Source organism: Octopus sinensis, linkage group LG1 (assembly GCF_006345805.1).
Source record: "Octopus sinensis linkage group LG1, ASM634580v1, whole genome shotgun sequence".
NCBI lineage: Eukaryota > Metazoa > Mollusca > Cephalopoda > Octopoda > Octopodidae > Octopus > Octopus sinensis.
This window is the reverse complement of record NC_042997.1, coordinates 6,129,900-6,147,831: the sequence shown is the minus strand read 5'-3', so window position 1 is coordinate 6,147,831 and position 17,932 is coordinate 6,129,900. Positions and strand designations below refer to the sequence as shown.

Here is a 17,932-nt window from a genome sequence, read left to right as displayed (position 1 = left end):
GGATTTCGTTCTACGTACCCATTCTATTATTACTATTATAGATCTAGAAGGCACTGCATGTCAGCACTGAGGTGAAATATACGAAGCCAATTATACTCATCATGACTACTTTCTGATAAGGGTACACCAAGCACATGAATATGGATAAACATGGTGATTTCATACCGAGATAAACAGTGCATGACATTGCACGTTTGTCCCAGTTAGAATTTATATCAGATCTAGTAGCCCATCCCGCTCAAAATGTCCATGAATAATGTTTGTTTAAGAATCATGAACGTAACGCTTATGCTTCGAGATGTGAATTATTCAAACCCAAAATAAATCCTATCAACACATTGCTAGGATGCTCATCTACTACTTCTGTTCGTGATCATAGATTTAAATATCGTAAGCAACAACAAATATGCTCAACTCGCTAAGGTTAAAAAGCTAGCAAATCTGTGGTGTTCAGCAGAATACTTATTCTAGCCCATCATTTATACCAAAAGAAAACTTGTTTATGATAACATTTCCAATCATTCCAGATCAGATCATGGGTGCCAGTACTATACATAGATACATAGATACATACATACATACATACATACATACATACATACATATACATACATAAATATACGTACATATATTAAATATATATATATATATATATATATATATATATATATATATATATATATATATACAATATATATATATATGAAATAATATTATATATATAATATATATATGAAATAATATTATATATATACAATATATATATGAAATAATATTATATATATATAATATATATATAAAATAATATTATATATGTATATAATATGTATATAAAATAATATTATATATATATGTGCATACATATATAAAATAATATATATATATGAAATTATATTATATATATATAATATATATACAAAAATAATATTATATATGTATATAATATATATAAAAGATAATATTATATATATATATATATAATATTATTTTTTATATATATTATATACATATATAATATTATTTTTGTATATATATTATATATATATAATATAATTTCATATATATATATTATTTTATATATGTATGCAAATATATATAATATTATTTATATATATATATTATATACATATATAATATTATTTTATATATATATTATATATATATAATATTATTTCATAGGACTTCGCCAGATGGTGCTATTAAGTTAGATATGGCCTGGGCCAATACTGGCCAAAACCTTGCTAAGTTATTCTAAGGTATATACTTTATATATATGTATATATATATACGTAAAATATATTATTATATATGTTTACATATATATAATATTTACTATATGTATGCACATATATATATATAATATTATATGTATATATATATATATATATATATATATATATATATATATATATATATATATATAATATTTATATATATATATATATACACACATATATATATAATATTTTATATATGTATGCATATATATATATATATTATATATATATATGTATATATATATATATATACACACACACATATATATAATATTTTTTATATGTATGCACATATATATATATAATATTATATATATATATATATATATATAGACACAAACACATATATAATATTATATATATATATGCACATATATATGATATTTTATATATATATATATGTATATAATATTATTTTATATATATAATATTATTTTATATATATATATAATATTATTATATATACATATATATATATATAATATTATTATATATATATACATATATATAATATTTTATATATATATATATATATATATATATATATATGAAATATATTATATATATATGTATATATACATATATATATAATAATATTTATATATATATATATATATAAAATAATATTATATATATATAAAATAATATTATATACATATATATATATATAATATCATATATATGTGCATATATATATATCTATAATATATTATATATGTGTTTGTGTGTATATATGTATATAATATTATATATATATATATGTGCATACATATATAAAATAATATATATATATGTGTGTGTATATATATATATATACATGTATATAATAATATTATATATATATATATATGCATACATATATTAAATATTATATATATATGTGTATATATATATATATATATATATATATATATATAAAATATTATATATATATGTATATATATATGTATATATATATATATATATATATACATACATATAATATTAGATATATATATGTGCATACATATAGTAAATATTATATATATGTAAACATATATAATAATATATTTTACGTATATATATATATACATATATATTAAGTATATATCTTAGAATAACTTAGCAAGGTTTTGGCCAGTATTGGCCCAGGCCATATCTTACTTAATAGCACCACCTGGCGAAGTCTTTCAATTGAGGATTTGGGCACCAAGGCCCATTCGAGCAGAAAGTTATTGTTTGCGGAGACATATCCGGGTGTGGGTGATTTTTCCGGAATTGTTTGAAGGAATTTGTCCAAAGACTTCTTGAATTTTGTGTGGTCAGTTTCTTTTTTGATGTGTCCTGGTGTAATGTTGAAGAAAGCGGGTCCAATTGAGGTGAAATAGTTGTGCCATATTGTCGTAATGTGATGCCATTTAGATTTTCGTTGTGGACGTATGGCACGTGGTCCAAGGCTTGGATGTATTTTGAAGGTTATGCCAACATCATTCGGACAGTGCTGATAGAATATTTTCCACATCATACAGATAATGTAGCGTTCACGGCGTCGTTGGAGTGAATACAGTTTCAGCTTCTCTAGTCTACCCCAGTAGTCAAGGTCTGACATGCTATCTATCTTTTTTGTGATTGACCTTTGGGGAGCTTCAATTCTCATAATATTTTTTTTTTGTGTAGGGAGACCACAGTGGAAAGCAGTATTCAAGTTGGGGTCGGGCAAAAGTGGAGAAGAGAAGGATAATAGTGATGGAATCTCTCGACTGGAAGTTTCTCAGAATCCAGGAACACATTCTGCAGGCCATGTCAACTTTGCTGCTTATATGTGTAGCCCAGCTTATGTTGTTGTCCACTGTTACTCCCAAGTCTCTGATGTTGTTGGACGCCATGAGCATTTCTCCAGAAGGAAGGGAGTATGGGAGTTTCAGAGCGTCCTCCCTTCCAAAGTGGATCAGTTCGAATTTTTCTTCGTTTAGCAGCATGTTATTATTTTCCGCACATTGGACAGCAGCCAGTAGGTCTGACTGAAGGTTTATTCTGTCATCCACGCCTTTGATGACCATCTGGAGCTTGGAATCCTCAGCGAAGGTTCTGATGTTACTGTGTTTGATGGTGTCAGTAATATCATTTATGTAGATGATGAAGAGAAGTGGGCCCAACACAGTGCCTTGTGGGACACCACTGCTGACTTTGGCTGGGCTGGATTTGACTCCTTCGACTACAACATGTTGGGTTCTGTTAGACAGGAAGCACTTGATCCACTGCAGCAGCTTTCCAGTGACACCAATATTGGACAGCTTTCTCAGAAGGATCTTATGATCAACCCTGTCAAAGGCCTTGCTGAAATCAAGGTAGATGACATCAGTTTTGGAACCCTCTCCCAAGGCTCTCAAAATGTCATCAAAATGATGCAGTAGCAGCGTCAGGCAATCTCTCCCATTACGGAATCCATGCTGGTTGGAGTTCAGCATATTATGACTCTCAAGGAAGTGAGTCATACGCGATCTCAGCACTCTCTCAAATACTTTAATGATATGAGAGATGAGTGAGATCGGACGGTAATTCACGGCAAGCGATTTGTTTCCTTTTTTGAAAACTGGGACAACAGTCTGGGATAGAATGTCTTCCGGTATATATCCAGCATCCAGTGAGTTCCGTCACAGATTGGCTAGAGGGGGTGCAAGTTGGTTTTGACATATCTTCAGGACACAAGCAGGGAACCTATCGGGTCCTACTGTTGAATTATGCTTCACTTCCTTTATTGCTGCTAAGACATCAGTAGCGCCAAATGTTATGTCCGATAAAGTGTATTGGGGAGTAACATCACTGATACAGCCCAGATCAGTCATATCAGGATTGCTGAAAACAGAGCAATATTGTTTCTGCAATATCTCTCCCATGGTTTTGGCATTGTCTTGAAGAGTACTATTTTCATCAATCAGAAGGCCAACAGTAGAACCAGTGACTCTGTGTTTTTGGCAAATGAAAAGAACACTTTGGGATTGAGTTTGATCTTCTCAATGACCCAGGCCTCTTCAGCTCTTCACTGGCTATTGATGATAGACATCATGTTGTTTTGGAGTTTATGTTTTTTAATCTCAAGCGACGGGATGGCAGTCAGGTTGGTGTGTTGCTGTTGACAGTATTTCAGCTTGTTGATTTTTTTTGTTAATTCTTTTAATTTTCCTTATGAGAGATTTTCTATTTTTAGGGATTCGACACTTAGATTTGTTTGCAGATCTTAATGGTGTGTGTTTTGCACATATGTTCGTAATGGTGTCTACAAATGACTGCCAGGACTTTTTGATGTTAGTGGGTGTGTATGTGTGCGTGAAGGACCCATCGACTTGTGCAAGATCATTATTTATCGCTTCCCAGTTTGCATTGTGGAAATCCATAGTGTCAAATGGATGAACAGGAAGGATGACATTTGTTTTGCATTTTGGCCAGTGAAATCTCAGATCACAGAGAACCATGTCATGATCAGAGATTAGGGTTTTCTCCACTGCAATATTGTGAATAGTATCAGTGTGATTGCTGAAAATTAAGTCTAAGACGTTTTTATGACATCTCGTTGGTTCGAGGACCAGTTGGGACAGGAAAAAATCATACATGAAGTCAAGAAGCGATTCCACTGCCTCCCTGTCTGGGGTTGAGAGAGAAGACCTGGCGGCAGACTGTTTGTAGACCAGTCAACACCGGGAAGGTTGAAGTCTCCCACCATTAAAATGTTGTCAGGTTGACACTGCTGAATGAAACACTTTATGTTGTTGAGGCATTCCTTGAAGCATGGTATATATATATGATATATACATATACTTATATAATAATATATTTTATGTATATATATATATATATATATATATATATATATATATATATATATATATACACATATATATATATATAAATATATATACATATATATAAATATATATACATATATTTATAAAGTATATATATATGATATATACATATACATATATATATATATATATTATATATATATATATAATATATATATATATATATATATATATAAATTATATATATATATGATATATATTAAAATTATAGTAAAAGTGTTGAATTATTACAACACCTGTTTGCTAGAAATAGTCCCCAAAAGATCTATGAACAACTTAAATTATTACACCACTACACAAGGTTGTAAGCGAGGAAAATAAACAGCGGAGATTTATAAAATAGTTTGGATAGTCCCAAATCTATAGGTTTCACAGTATGAGTTATTGAAATTCTTTCCGATCTTTCGGATTTACATTCATACCGAATGTAAATAAATGAAAACTACATTACACATACCGCCATAATCGCAAATAGTATAAACGCATTTTCCACGTATTCACGAATTAAAACCGAAGCGCCTCTTTCAACCATGTGCTTATTTACTCGGAATAGTTCTGCAGTAAATAGGTTATAGGTGTAAATTAATATATATTCTCATACATACATGGGATAAAATCATTATTTAATGATGTATCAGTAGCCACCATACTAAAGATACCATAATGGTTATCTATATTAAAATTATAATAAGGGTGTTGAATGATTGCAACATCAGTCTGCTAGAAATAGACCGAAAATGTCTATGATATATATATATATATATATATATATACATACACACATCAGTATAAACCTATTAACAGATATCTCTTTTCCAATTAGCGGAGCGTTTGTCATTCTTTATGCGTTTTCTCTCACTTAGAAGTAATTTCTATTAAGGAACATTATGTGTATAGATTTAATGTTGCGAGTTAACATGAATACTAAAGCATAATGTTTTTATGTTTATTTTGTATTTAATAACAGGTATTTTTTTGTTTCATTGCTGTCCCGTCGGTGGAAAGGGAAAACTAAATAGTTTGTTATGAACTGTTATCCACAATTATTTTTGAATATTATCTCATTTCCAGTTTGCTTGTAAATCGCTCCGGGTTTTGTTCAATACGTACCATAATTTTTTTTCTGTAATTCTCTCGGCGACCAAGGATCTCAATAATATATTTATAGAACTTAAAATGGCATTTGACTTCGAAGTGTGGAAAGGTTATGTAGAAAGTTCTAGTTAAACTTGATATATCTAAGAAAATACTTAATATTATTTCATCTCCTTTCACAAAGTGATGAAACATTTTTTAGTTCCGCATCTCCTGTTTTGCTAGTTTGAAAAATCCTTTTAAGATATTTCTGTGGATGTTGGTATCTAATGTAGATAAAGCTGTTGTCCTTGAAGAGACATTGAAGACGAAAAGGAAAACTAGGCTTAACTTAGAGTAGGAAATGTTTTTTTTGTGAATCCTCTTAAACTTTCTGTCTGATGATCAATGTGAAAAGATTTTATTTATCTACCATCTAAGACAAGAGAGTCCATCCGCCATCATCCCTCAGATTTATTTATTTATCTTGGCTCCAGAGTGACTAAAGATGGCCATGGAAATATAATCTAAAATAGTCAAAGCTAGCTCAGCATTCGTTCAACTCAATTGTGAAATCTGTGGCTCTCATGATTTATTTCATTTATGAAGGCAAAGATTAAAATTTGTAAGCCAGTTGTTCTTTCAGCTGTTTTACATTGTGGTGAGACGTACACATTCTATTGTCAGCAAATAAAATACCACGACTTCTTTCATGTATAATGTCACAAACGACACAGATAGATACACAAACACACACTATTACATATGCATAAACATACACACAAACGAAAACATCACAAAAACACGCACACCTCTGCACACCCACACAAATAACACATACACAAACATACACACACAAACATGCACACATACACACAAAAGAAAACAGCTTCACAAATCACACATACACCTCTGAATACACATAAACACAGGCACACAAAAGAAAGCATTGCAAAAATCACGCATACAGGTCTGCATACACACATACAAAAACACATACACACACCTCTGTAGACGCACACACAAGTACACATGCACAAACACACACATACAAACACACACAGGTACACTCACACAAACTTATAAACAAAAGAATACATCGCAAACACACTCATACACACAGCTGGAGACATCCAAAAGAAATCATTACGCTCATATACATACACGTAGGTGGAGACACTCAAAAAAAAACACCAAACAGTCGCCAAAAAGAAGGAAAATCCTAATTCTATCTTTAGCAAGACATTCATCACAACATACACACCTCTCAACACACGTCTGGTTACATTGCAAACATATTAAAAGGACACTCAAACCAATACTCACATACACACACAAGCATTCACAAACAGGTGGAAATGAAACCCATTCATAAAAAATGCTTGGCAGAAATCCACGGAGGTGTTTTTAGACAATGGACAACTACACCCCTTCTTTTTTTCCAGCACCTTGAATTCTATACCAGACTATATTTAAAGAAGACTACAACGAAAAACTTGAGACGTGGCTTTGACCACCAAACATAACATAAAATTATTTACCTCCTATTTTTTATATATTTTTCAAATATTTGATAACATTAGATTCATCATTGAAACCGGTAATATTCTATATTTATATAATTTTAAAAAACATTTTATTAAATTCCTTCTGAAGTGAAACGTCTTAGATTTACTACTGCGCTATTTCCACCTCTATCTTTCATATATAAAAATTGACTTGTATAGATCTTCATTCTTCTTTCAACTCATATATATATATATATATACATATATATATATATATATATATATATATATATATATATATATATATATATAGCCACACATATATGTACGTGGTCTGTTCAGTGAGTATTCATAATTCTGTCATAAAAACGAAGCTGAAGTACACGGAATGAAACAGATTGACACCGATTGATCTTATAGGCTTTCAGAAGTTTGTCAATATCGACAGTGTCCCGGCAATCTCAGAAACTTCTGAAGAACGCGTACATGTGTGCCGCTCAATAAACCCTCTCTATAAATTTTCTGAAACTGTGCACAAGCCTCTGTGCAGGCATCGCCATGGAAACTTACACTGTCATGGTCAATGCGACGATCACACGCTACACACCTTCATTTCAATCACTGCCTTAAACAGCGAAAGTGAGCTAGAACGATGAAACTAAGGTTGCTTGCAGAGTACAGTTCAAGGTCAATCTGTATTAAGCAGCTTCACTCTGGGCTCTACAGCTTCGTTGCTATACCAACAGTCCGTATAGTTATTGATCAGACCTCTTACATATGCGTATAAATATATATACACATATACATATATGTGCGTGTGTCTATACACATAAACATATATGTATATATATATAATATATATATATACATATATATATATATATATATATATATATATATATATTTATGTATATATATGTATATATATATTCATATATATATATATATGTATATATATGGATATATATATTCATATATATATATATATAATATATATATATATATATATATATATAGATAGATAGATAGATATATTCATGTATATATATATATATGAACTATCTTTCTTGTGAAACATATCTCATCCTGGAAAGCAATCGATCGGAAGACAGGAAAATATTTCCTAATATGGGCGAATTTGTTTGCTCTTGATGGGCGGCCGTGTTAAATATACACCAATCAGCGCTCGCATAGATCGGAGCCAGATAATATTTCAAGAGAAATGATGTAAAATATTCCACAGTAGCAGGATTCTGTAATCAGGAATGAATTTATTGATTGAAACTATCCACCAACCAGAAAGAGAGATGTTCAACGACCATATAACACGAGACCCTTCTTTGCCGCTTCTCCCCACAACTGCTACTATCGTTTATTTCTCATATAGATTGCCTGATCTATATCTCAAAAGTTTCAAAACAAATCTCGACCCCATTTGCGCAGTACAATTAGAAATTGCTGGTTATTCTTGTCGCATAATGGATTCCCGCCCTAGCAACTATGTTTGGAATTATGCTAATTGTGTTTGGTTATTTTCCATACAATGCCGGAATGTTGAAACTTGGACAATCTCTGATATTGCAATTTTACTGTAATTAATACAATATTTGAAAGTATCGTATGCAAATAAATGTGCTATTCTTAACGTGCGCGTACACAAAAAATACATTCACATATACAGTATATATATGTGTAAGTATAACTATCTGTGCGTATATATATATATATGTCTGTCTGTATGTATGTATGCATGTGTGTATGTATGTATGTTGTATGCATGTATATATATTCATAAACGAAATAAATAGATAGATAGATAGATAGATCATTTACAGTAGCGAATAGAATAAGATATACTCCATAATTCGATAGTCTTGTCCGGTATTTCTACAAATATTGTTGACAGATTCTTGATTAAGAAGTCAGTGATAATATACAGCAAACTGAGATATTTCTTAGAAAATCAGCTTCTAAGTACAATACAGTAGGGTGTGTCTGATGTTATCTGTAGTAGAACACGTTTCAATGACATCTCCGAATTCAATACGCGCTTAGCTGACATTTCAAAAAGACCTGCTTCAGAACAGAACTTCGCTAGATCAAATATAAATATAACATACATAACTAATACGGCAAGATGACAGCCCCGATAGTATGGCTGGCTAAATGCTTAGCGGCATTTCGTCCACCGTTACATTCTGAGTGCAATCCGTCGAGGTCGTCTTATCCTTTGTCTTTCGGGGTTGATAAAATAAGTAATCCTTGAGTCCTGAATTCTATGTAATCAACTATCTCCCTTTCCATAAATTGCTGGCATTGTGCAAATTTTTGAAACCAATATAACATATGTTAGCTTAGAATTATGGATGACGCTTTGAAATGAGAATGAACCGTCCACCCACTGTGAGCAAACTGCATAATTTCCTAATATACATTGCATCAGTAATATGTTTCAGTGAACACACGTTTACTAAAATGTTGGTAATAAAATATTACTTCCCTGCTCCACTGTTTGATCATATGTCTAAGCTAACGTCATTATCGTTCTAGTATATGAAGAATATATGGTGTATGAATTCCATCTACCATTCTTTTAAGCCCTGTAATACATAGTGTCCTACATCCTCGTCTGTCATGAGCAGCACTGTATTTCAGTGAGGCTCAGAGAACTGATGTTGTGTATTGTAAGTAATAATTAGCTGTTTTGTTTGCCATACCTCACTCAAGACATACTGTGACAAAATGCCTGAGGTTTTGTGAACAAGAAAAGAAAGTAATAACAACGAAGCACATCAACTCGCTTGGAAGAAGCGAGATTGTGTCCTCATCGCAGATAGTTTTGCACGTCCCATCAGCTTCGAGGAAGCATCTTTGTCGAGCAGTGATGTCATACATGCAATGTAAGGCAAAGTACCTTTGGTATCGTGCGATGACGTTCCATAAATTTTGCGCTGTTCTAATTTTAAAGATAATTTATTGCTAAAAAATTATTGAGATTTATTCATATACAACAGTAGATTGAAAATAATGAAACCCTTTATTGTTTGACTTTTAAATGTTTATATAGAAATACAACTTTTTTCTCTGTAGTGTGATCTGCCAGTACCCTCTATAGTAGTAGAAACAAATGTATTTCATACTACATATACAGGCAGTCTAAACAAGAATAGTAATAAAACTCATGATTAAAACAAAAATCATGTTTGAAAACCGAACAGGCAGTTTTTTAATACAAAGAAAGGCAGAAAATTTATTCATTTTCTTATTATTTCTTTCATCATATTAGTTCGTTAATTGCCACAATGTTTTTAGTACAAGACAAATCTACGTTATTTACAAGATTTTATGTTCGGAGTTCGAAATTTGACAAGGTCATTTCTTCATTTTCCCCCATCTTTGGTCTATAAAACAATGTGAATTAAGAATTGATGTCAACAGTGTCCATTAACAGCCCTCCTCCCAAAATTAGAAATAACTGTTCTAGTGTTTGAAATGTCTTCAATTTTACATATTTTTTTAGTTTTTAATTCTATTGAAATATATTGAAAATCTTATAAAATACTAACAACACATGTATACATAAATTAAAACATATGGATAGATATATTGATATAGCGTATATATAGATATAACATAAACCTCGAATATCGGAGCTAATAAAAAAATTATATATGGATCAATAAAAGAATAAATTTGCCCTATTTTCCTTGTCATGAAAACACGTACTAAATTTATTATACATTTAAATAACAAAAGGATTGTAGATGCACAACATATTTCTATTGTTCACTTTCTGTCCCATTCTCTCTATCTCATATATGTAATACTCGTAGATGTATATTCCCTTCGCTAAGTCACATTTCCTGGTTACAATGTGGTTAATTGTTTCTCTCTAGTCTCCACATACCCAGGGTTAATTAACGCACTTTGTTTCCACTGTTCAGCTGTTTCTATTGAAAGGCTTTCATTTCATATGACAGTTGTGAAGCATTATAGCTTATCTCAAGTATTGTGCTTGTCCAGTGCAATTTCATCGAGACCTCGGAATAAAACAGTCAATAGAATACTTTACAACAATATTAAATAGACCTATGTTTACTGTTTTCAAAGAATATGTAACACAAATTAGACAGTTCTGAAGGAAAGTAGACACAATATAAGAAATAATAGTACAAGTTAAACTCTAGTGTAACAGAATAAATAGATCGACACATTGTAACATTGCAAGAGAGAGAGAGAGAGAGAGAGAGAGAGAGAGAAATAAAGTACATGGAGAGAGAGATACAGACAGACAGAGTGAGTGAGGCGTTGCTACATTGTTCCCTTTTCCAATGTCATTGAATGTAATATTTAGTCACATTCTAGATATATTAGTTTCAAATTTCGAGGGCATAGTCGATTACCGACATCCTGCTATACAACTGGTACTTATTTAATTGACACTGAAAGGATGAAAAGCAAAGTCAATCTCGGCAGCATTTGAACTAAGAAATGTTTCTCCGAGATATTTTTTGATCTTCGTTGTTTGTGATCCGGATATCACTATAACTATCGGGATAACAGTTACTCTCTTCATTGTCCACATACTTGCAATATCTTCTTTAGCTACTCCCTTTATTGCCTACATGATGATGATGATGATGATGATGGTCTTCTTCATCTGCTTCAACTTCATCTTCATCTGCTTCTTCTTCTGCTTCCTCATTCCATCTTTCGTCTTCAGGCTATGGTAGAGGAGAATAATACAGAAAAGCAAACAAAGATCGGCTTTAAATGTAGACCGATTGGCTAATGAAGTCAGCAAGTATCATTAATATTTGCTTTCAAAATGAAATTTACCTAGCATTTAATAGTACAGAGGGATAGTGTCTGGTCAAATGTTATCAATAACAACGGCAGCAGCACTACGTAGAGAATTTGATATGAAAACTAACATAAGGTTATCCCAAGGACACAAATGATTCAGAAAGGGATAATAATGGAAAATAATTTTTGATTAGTTTTCTAGTTAGTTATTATTTTCAATCCTCCACAGACAGTTCATACCATATTTCAAATAGAAATTATAAACAGCAATAATAATACTGCATAAATCTATGTAGACATGTGTAAACATACACACACACACACACACACCCATACACGTGCACACACATGTCTGTGTATTTTTATATGCGCGTGTGTGTATTAATATGCATACATATTCATATATCTTATATCAATCTAAATGGCACTCCATCGCTTTCGGCGACGAGGGTTCAAGCTGATCCATTCAGCGGAAGCGTCTGCATGTAATATTAACGTGTAAATAGCTTAGCACTCCACAGGCACGAGTACCTTTAACGCTGAATCCCAGGGATATTAAGTGTGACACAGAATGTGACAAAGCTGGTCATTTGAAATAAAGGTATTATTCATTTTTGCCAACTGGGCATACTGCAGCAAAGTGCCTTGTTCAGGGACACAACATGCCGATGAGTATCAACCTCACGACCTCACGATTGTGAGCCGAATCAACACTACGCTACGTGTCCTCCCTATACTTTTATGTATATATCCCTGTTATATTCATACATACTTCATAATTTTCAGTACAAAACATAAGTAAAAACAATTCTAATATCATTACACAAATACACATACGGAAAATTTACATGTGGCCACTGACATAAAAAAAAAAAAAGAATCTCAACTTTCAAAATGTGGATGCGACAATAAATCAACGCATAACTGCCGATGCATCTACACAACGGTCAAGTCACCTTTGCTGGAAGTCTTCCCCACATCAACATGTTTATATGAAACAATACGGACTGAAAATATGAAGTTATTAATATATCGATTATGAATTTAGAAACTATATTGTTGCAAACCAACGACAAAAACCTTATGAAAATGATGCATGCTTAACGAAACACGCATAAAATTAAAGCTGTTCCCTATATATGTTCGTCCGTTGTGGCGACGACGCCTATCTAAGCATTCTTAAGAAAAACTGATAACTTGCGAATGACATTGATATGTTGCCTCTTCTTGCTCTCTACATTGCACTAGGCGTTACTGCAAGCGTTCAACAATGATGGTTTCTCCCGCTGAAAGTACCGGATTATAATATAATATTTACTTTGTTCTCTTAGCAACAGAAGCATATAATGCAAAAGACAGTGTGCATCCTCCCGAAAAAGTGATTTGAAATGCGACTGATATTTGTATCTACTAACTGTAAATCTCTCCTGTATCTATTTGCTACACATCCACCCTGGCCACTTCTAAAAAGTGCTGATTTTCATTTGAGTTTGATAATATAATGTGCTTATTGGATATCAAACTTGGTAGTGCAATTTGAGACTACTTTGATGTGACCTTAAAATTAAATACTTTACAAAACAGCATTACATGTCACTTGCATCGAAGTATTCTTTTTCTGCTCTAGGTACAAGGCCTGACATTTTGTGGAAGGTAGCCACTCAATTAGATCGACCTCGGTATGCAACTGGTACTTAATTTATCTACACCGAAAGGATGAAAGGCAAAGTCGACCCCGGCGGAATTTGAACTCAGAACGTAAAGACAGACGAAATACATTTGCATCGAAGTATTAGGTTAGCACTGTTGTCATAATATGATGTACAGTCACAGGTGGATAAACATCACACTTGCAAGCCTTTCTGACATGTATTGTTTATAGCTTCAGTTAATGCTAATTAAAGAAGCAAATCTGGCGAAGTTTGGTTATTGAAGTTTTCAGTACTTTCTCTGATCTTTTATTTGAAATACCAAAGAATATTTTGCTTTATTAAAAAAAGTTTCTGGTTTTGTGTGTGGCTTTTCGTGTGTATGTGCTTCTGTGTGTGTGTGTGTGTGCATGTGTGTGTGTGAGTGTGTGTTAGAGTATGTATATGTGTCTTGTGTAGGTGATGGGAATATTATTTTGGAAAGGGAAATACTTTCGAAATTCAATCTTTATCGCATTTATATTACATGTTGGTTGTCTATTTATTTACGTATTTTATTATTATTTTGCAGATCCTGTGAGAGGACATTTTGTTTAGGAACCAAGCCATTTATTTTTGCATTTTGTCTGGCAATCGAGTAAGGCTTCGAAATTTTCGAGATATCATATAATATATACACTGAAACGTAAGTATAATATTTGTTCTATACAGTACTGAAAAACGAAATTTTAGATATGGATCCACACGAATGATATAAACGTAATGTTTTGAAGCATTATTGAAATGATTCAAATATTTATATTACACAACAGAAAGTATAGAATGATGTGAAATTGAAAATATTCATTAGTCATTGAAAAAAAAAAGTACCTTTTGATTATCTAAGTTAGAGGTTTGTACAGAGACAAATTATTTGTCTAATGTCGGGAAATCTAGCATTAAGTAAACAGAAAATATTTTGTTCATTCTCATATCAATCTGTAGTCGAGAAGAACTGATCAATTCGAGACATAACATTAGAAATCTAGTATTAATTAATTTTTATTGATCACATAATTCCTTGAGTTGCAATTAATAATAAAGTATGGGTTGTTCAGGATAAGTTAGACAAGATGCATAAAAAGAAAAGGAGACACAATATTCCCTGAAATTTTAAAGTATTATGAACAATTAAAAAAAATATTCGCAAGATAATAGCTGAGAGATAGCGGATTACCAAACTTCACGTGTGCGTATACTCACATTTTTGCGGATGGTTGTATGAGCGAGTGTTCTCGTGACATGCAGCTTGCTCGTGGGGTTTTATGCAACCATATCTGTTAACGACTATTTTTATACTTTTCTCGCTTGACAGCGTGTTCCTTTCTCTTTTGCCATCTGTGATTTTATTTTATTTATATAAATGAAGATATTTCCTCCGTCTGACTGCTTTTCTCTCTATAGAACGGCAATTTATATTGCGGAACAATAATTTTAACGAGCTGTATTTATTTATCACCCGACTATATACATCTGCACTACCGGATACTCCTGAACCAGTTGTTGAGTGTCCCACATATGAGATATCGCTGCTAGATTGGTCGAAAAAATTGTCGTGATTAATAATAAATTCTCGTATATTCTAGTCTTTGCGAATTTTCCAACTTAGAGTAAAGCAGGAAAAGCAATTAAATTGTGGAAAAATTAAATATTTTCTAAAATATTTCCATAGTTTTCAAATGGAACGGATATTTTCCTTTTTCCTCTCTGTCTCCCATTTTTAACTCATGTGAGGTCTTGGTCGTACGTAGCAGGCTCTAGTAGCCGTAATATTTGATATGAATTCTTGGTTTTGACTCCTTACGTAACAAGGTAGCTGAGAAAGGATGCAGCAAAGAAGAAGAAGAAGGGGAGGAGGAGAAGAAGAAGAAGGAGGAGGAGGAAAAGGAAGAGAAGAAGAAGAAGAAGAAGAAGAAGAAGAAGAAGAAGAAGAAGAAGAAGAAGAAGAAGAAGAAGAAGAGGGTGTAGGAACAGAAGAGAAAGAATAAAATAAATGCGGGAGTGGTGTGAGAGTAGTAGGATGCTGGTCGATTTCTCTTAAGTGGTCAAGTGACATAAAAGTGACTTGTGGTGTATATAATAGTAGTAACTGGAATTGTTCTGAGGGTATTATTCTAAGGCTCTTGTAATAGTGTGATTTGTGGTGGATGTATTCAAAAGCGTTTAATATTTTTTTGATAAAATATGACTCTTTACTAATGCGCTGACTACAGATTACATGGTCTTTGAATTTATAGAGGAGAAAAGTTCTGAACCTGGGATGTTTGTTAGTGGCGCCTATGTCGATGTGTTCGCTACATGCTATTTTTCTGTATTCTCGAATTTTAATATGGGATCTATGTAGAAACATTCTTTCACGTAGACAGTTTTGGTTTGGCGATTGTATTGCTCTCGACACCCAGGGCAAGTCCATACGTATATTAGATACTCCGGAGCTCACGTGAAGTTGTTTTCCACTGTAAAGCGTTGATCCTGCTTGAAAGAGAAGTCCGACCCCTCATTTAGGTTGACGTATATACCACAGTTAGGTCTTTCGCATTTAATTACTGACGGCTTCCGTGTTGTTGTCGAGCGTAATTGGGCTTTTGTTAGGAGACTTTTCATAGATTATTTTGCTCTTTATGATTGTGTTCGTCTGGAGGATTAAATTCATTTTGTGGTCCCATTTCAAAAGGGGAATGTTCTGGAGAATGGTGTCAAGGGTTTCGTTGTTAAAAGGGTTGTGTGTGGAGATGTATTGTAGGGGTACTACTGCAGCTTAAACGATCAAAACCAAGAAATATTGGACTACTACTACATGCTACCTGCTACCAAGACCACACATGAGTAAAAACGAGAGACAGCTGCAGACAGAAAAAAAGAAAATTTCCATTTCATTTGAAAACATGGGAATATTTTGAGAATAGAAAAACATTTCATTCACTTTTCCTCATTTCAATTGTATTTCATGCTTTAATCTAAGTTGAAAAGTCGCAAAAACTGAACCCGGTCCTAAAATATTTGTTCGTCAAGATAAAATTATTTTAGCATTTTCTACCTTTTCTTATTTTGCTTTTATATATATATATGTGTGTGTATGTGTGTGTGTGTGTGTGTGTGTGGTGTGTGTGTGTGTGTGTGTGTATTATATATAGTTAGGTAGATATATAGATACATGGTGTAGGTAGAGTGATCGTTGACTATGTTTGGTATCCCGCAAATACTAGTCCTTGGAATTAGAAGCGGGAGAGTCAGGGTGGGGGGACAGAAATTGCGACCAGAGAAGTGGTAGAAATTCTCCGACAGCTTCTTTTTAATATTACCAGAGTAATGCCACATAGCCGAACTCTGCTGCCATACATATAGACATCTATTTCCACCCCTTTCCAACCTGAAATTGAGCATAATCTCCGGCTTCACATACCCGTCCTAACTGAATCTACGTCACACGACCAAACACTTTCACAGCTTTGGAGTAATTTACTGATGAAGTGAAATTCAATATTAATCAAACGGGCAACTATTTAATTAAGACATACATAGGATGAAATAGTTGGTTAAATATAAAATCAAATCAAATGATATTGACTCCGTACATGTGTTATTATTAGCACAATGACCTTCCTTAGATACAATAATATACAAACATATGCGTATATGTGTGTATTTATATATATATATAATATATATATATATATATATATATATATATATATATATATATATATATGTACATATACACATACAAACACACGAAC

The 17,932-nt window shown here is 32.2% G+C and overlaps 1 long non-coding RNA gene across 1 annotated transcript in view; it reads left to right on the top strand.

Annotated features, from left to right (window-relative positions):
- Positions 1–14,841, top strand: part of LOC118765769 — a 718,684-nt gene extending 703,843 nt beyond the window's left edge. Inside the window, exon 5 of the long non-coding RNA XR_005001649.1 lies at positions 14,728–14,841. This is a non-coding gene — a long non-coding RNA (uncharacterized LOC118765769). The remainder of the gene's footprint in view (positions 1–14,727) is intronic.
- The last annotated feature ends 3,091 nt before the right edge of the window (positions 14,842–17,932 follow it).